The 4,193-nt window shown below is 41.6% G+C and overlaps 1 pseudogene; it reads left to right on the forward strand.

The window, feature by feature from the left end:
- The first annotated feature begins 279 nt into the window (after window positions 1-279).
- LOC148028789 (uncharacterized) lies at window positions 280-2,514 on the forward strand (annotated as a pseudogene).
- The last annotated feature ends 1,679 nt before the right edge of the window (window positions 2,515-4,193 follow it).

A 4,193-nucleotide genomic window follows, 5' to 3' on the forward strand; every position in this document is an offset into this window, starting at 1 on the left:
ATAGTGTTAATATTAGAGTTTGATACTGTAGTGTAGAGTTCCCTCGTAGTCATCAGCAACGACACGGATAATATCCACTTAGGCTGAGCTCTTTCTTGAAAGGGTGTAACCACCTAGATCTTGTTGTATCCACTGGAAGGCTAATATAAGGTGAGAGAACCTGCGTAAGAGGGTAGGGTTGATTTGGAGCAATTCTGTGTGCACACTCTATATTGGTGGAGACGGCAGGCATTTTCCTTTAGGTTTTCTTATAGTTACCCCACTCCTCAGCTGCACAACATGAGTAGTGCTGCATCTCCTCTCTCTTAGCCACACTCTCCCCCTTTCGAGGATGCAACTATGACCCTAGAGTTTCCTACAAAGCCTTCCCATGCATTTTTTAAACACATGTTCTCAGCCATTTCTAATCTTCTACTACAAGTCAATCATACCAATCAATCACTAGTAGGGTTCCTAATGAATCAGCAAGTACAACGATTCAAGTCTAACCCCAAGGTTCGCCCATGACATTTCTGAGGTCTACCTACTACAGAAGACATCTTGACATGGATCGACCATTTTGAGAATGTTGCGAGCTACCATCATTGGACATAGGAGAGCAAGGCCTTGGAATTACGCCCGCTACTCGAAGGGGTAGTAGCAACATGTTTGTGCAGCAAGAAGAGGGGGTAAAAGGTAACTGGTCTTTCCTGAAACAATTATTGATTCAAAATTTCGCCCATCAGAATGTCACACAATCAGCACTACAACAACTTAATGCTTTAACACAAAAGATACATGAGCCTGTCGCACAGTTTGCTGTCAAGATCAACCAGTTATTACTGAGGGGTGACCCCACGATGTCAGAAGACATGAAACTTTTCTTTTTGAGGGCTCGAATGCAACATGATATTTCAAGGTGTGTCAGCGATCAGGGTCCAACAACATTCCATGAAGCTATTCAAATAGCACAACGAATCGAGGCAAGCACCCAGTTTACCGAATAGTCACCACAGCCAGTTTTCCCCTCTTCACAACCACGCCACTCAAAAATGGAATCCTCAACCCCCATGGAAGTAGATGTGCAGGACACACAATTTGCAGATCGTCGTCAGCTCCCAGATAGAGATGCCCAGACCAAAGTGCTTCTAGTGCAATATGTATGGCCATGTTAGATGTCATTACCGGAGGTTGCAGGCCAAACAGCAAGTACAAAATGCCCAAATTTAGTTGGATGAAGCAACAACATTGGTTGCGATTCCGAAAAACATTTAAGCGGATGGTTGATGGAAGGGAATCATCCGCACATCCAAGCAACAATGTCTTCCGGTCGCCAGGTGTGCTCAACCCTTCTATACATAGAAGGCACATCTCACGAGGCACTTTTAGATTCAAGCAGCACCATTTCTTCCATCAGCCACGCCACAATGACTTAATTAGGTTTTCCCATAAGAGAAGCCCAACCCATTCCAGTCCTTTTCGGCGACGATAAACAGTTATACCACTCTAGCACCATCGCACAAGTGTCATTTGTAATGGGTCACACAACCTTCTTTCATGATTTTTATGTCTTGCCCCTACAATTATTTTCTTTTACTTTAGGATGTGATTGGCTCCAAAAAACCAGAGCACGTTTGAATTTTGAGCACAACAATTTGGTTCTTCCTAATCAGCTTCCTATTCCTTTTTTACATTCAGATCGTTTTACCAATTTTGTACGTAGCCAAACTCACATGGTTGATACCACCACACACACACACGATGTTAGGCAGATTTTATGCCAGTTTCTAGCACTGTTTAGACCACACTCTAAACCCTCTTTCGTTTCCCTTCCGATGCATCACTCCATTAGAACAGGCAATGCTGGTCCAATTCAAATGTCGATTCATCGTCGGTCCCTAAAAGAAGCTGCACGGATCAATCAAGCAGTACAAGACATGCTTGTACAAGGTGTGATTGTCCCCTCTAGTAGTGACTGGGCATCAGAGCCTCACTTGGTACACAAAGATGACGGCGCATATCGCTTTTGCATTGATTTCAGACCCTTGAACCAGGTTACACAACATGATGCATATCCTTTACCTCGACTTGATGACCTATTGGATGAGCTAGGACAGTCACAATACTTCACTTTTTTAGACCTAGCCTCAGGCTATTGTGGCTGATCCCACTAGACCCAAAGGATGCTCACAAAATAGCTTTTCGAACACCTCAAGGACTATTTCAATTTACATGCATGCCTTTTGGCTTGTCTAATGTCGGCAGCACATTTCAACGCACAGCAAATTCTATTTTCCATGACTTGATTCAGCAGAAGGTAGTTGCAGCATACTTGGACGACATCTTGATACGCATAGCCACTTGGGAACAACACCAAGAAGTGTTAACAAAGGTCCTACAGTGCATACAGAAATTCAATCTTCAATTACAATTGCGCAAATGTAAGTGGGATGCCACAGAACTTAAGTTACTGGGTTTTTTCATTTCTACAAATGGCATACAGATCAATCCCGACAAAGTCCAGGCCATTCAGTAATACCCGGCACCAAAAAATATGAAGAATCTACAAACATTTTTGGGGATGGTGAAGTTTTTCTTACGGTTTGTCCCTAACCTTGCCACAATCACAGCTCCTCTCAGGAAACTTCTCATGAAAGGCATGAAGTATGATTGGAATGAAGAATGCCAATAGAGTTTTGAACAACTCAAACAAGCAATACACTCATCAGCCATGCTGGCATACCCAAGGATCACAGAGTATCTCACAAGATGGTGTGTAGCTCAGGCTTTACGTGACTGTTCTGCGTCTACAATTGATGTTGCTTTACTGCACAAAGTTATTTTTCATCATGGTTTGTATGGTAGAGATCGTCCTAGATTTCCCCCCAGCTTAACAGACCTCACACTCATGCCAACAAAGAAAGATGCCATTGATTGGTATGCTTATCTCAGCCAAACTTACCCCTTACTTCATCTGGCCCTTACGACCAACCTGCAGACAGCACAGGCCAAGCAGAAGAAGGTATATGATGGAGGTAGAGTGCCTGCACAGTACAAGGACAGAAGTCGAGTCAGCTTATACTACCCCATCAGATGGAAAGGCCTCAGCGAATCCTTCATGCATCACTGGATTGGCCCATATAGCATAGTAAGTCAGCTCCGTCCGTCCCAACACATACCGTTGCAACGAGAGAGTAATCAATCATTTACAATCACCCATGTCCAACGAATAAAGCCTTATTTCCCTCCCGTTACAAACACCGGACGGACCCTCTGGGTCTAATTCTCAAGGGGGAGGTGTGTAGTGTAGAGTTCCCTCCCTCCTAGTCATCAACACGACACGGGTAATATCCAACCACTTAGGCTGAGCTCTTTCTTGGAAGGGTGTAACCACCTAGATCTTGTTGTATCCACTCGAAGGCTAATATAAGGTGAGAGAACCTCCGTAAGATTATGTGTACACACTCTACAATACTCAAATTATTTCTTGCTTCATTTATTGAAATAATTTCAAATCAAACCCTTTTTCCCTTGCCAAAGTTAAATTGCAATTTCAGAGGTTCCAAGGAAAAATAAGGTTCCATTATTTCTCTGATTGATAAAGTATCAATCAATCTTTATTACAACGATGTATAAGGTAATCAAATGGGAAAAAAAATACATTATTCAATTAGCTCACAGGTTCATCCTATTTTATTTTTTTAGAAAAGGATTCCCCACTACAATCTAAGTGTGACACTCTGACACATCCTTTATGAAGTAGCTTGGATTCGGTGAGTAGATATCTAGGAATCTATATTTTTTAGGGAGTTCAAGAAATCCATTCTTTTTGTAGTTGCAGTGGCTAGAGTGACCTACAACTTTTATTCTATCAATTGAAAGGATCTTCATAACTTTCTCATAGATATACGGGTTTAGTTTAATCTTCTTGCCCCTAGTATACAGGGTTGAGTTTACACTAATAAAAATACATTTTTCAACCTTTGGATCAGGCTTCTTTCACAGCTCATGTGGCACATGAACATATGCAATGCAACCAAACATTTTTAAGTGTGATATATTAGTCTTCTTACCAGTAAAGTATTCTTCAAGGGTCATCCCATAAACTACAACTATGGGAGTTCTATTCATAATATAGACAGTAGTATAAATAACTTCAAATCAAAAATGTTTGAAAATTATCCTTTTACTCATCAATGCATGTGCAACTTTTA

The sequence above is a fragment of the Lygodium microphyllum genome, chromosome 11 (assembly GCF_053477565.2).
Source record: "Lygodium microphyllum isolate KBCC chromosome 11, Lygodium_microphyllum_v1.1.10, whole genome shotgun sequence".
Classification (NCBI taxonomy): domain Eukaryota; kingdom Viridiplantae; phylum Streptophyta; class Polypodiopsida; order Schizaeales; family Lygodiaceae; genus Lygodium; species Lygodium microphyllum.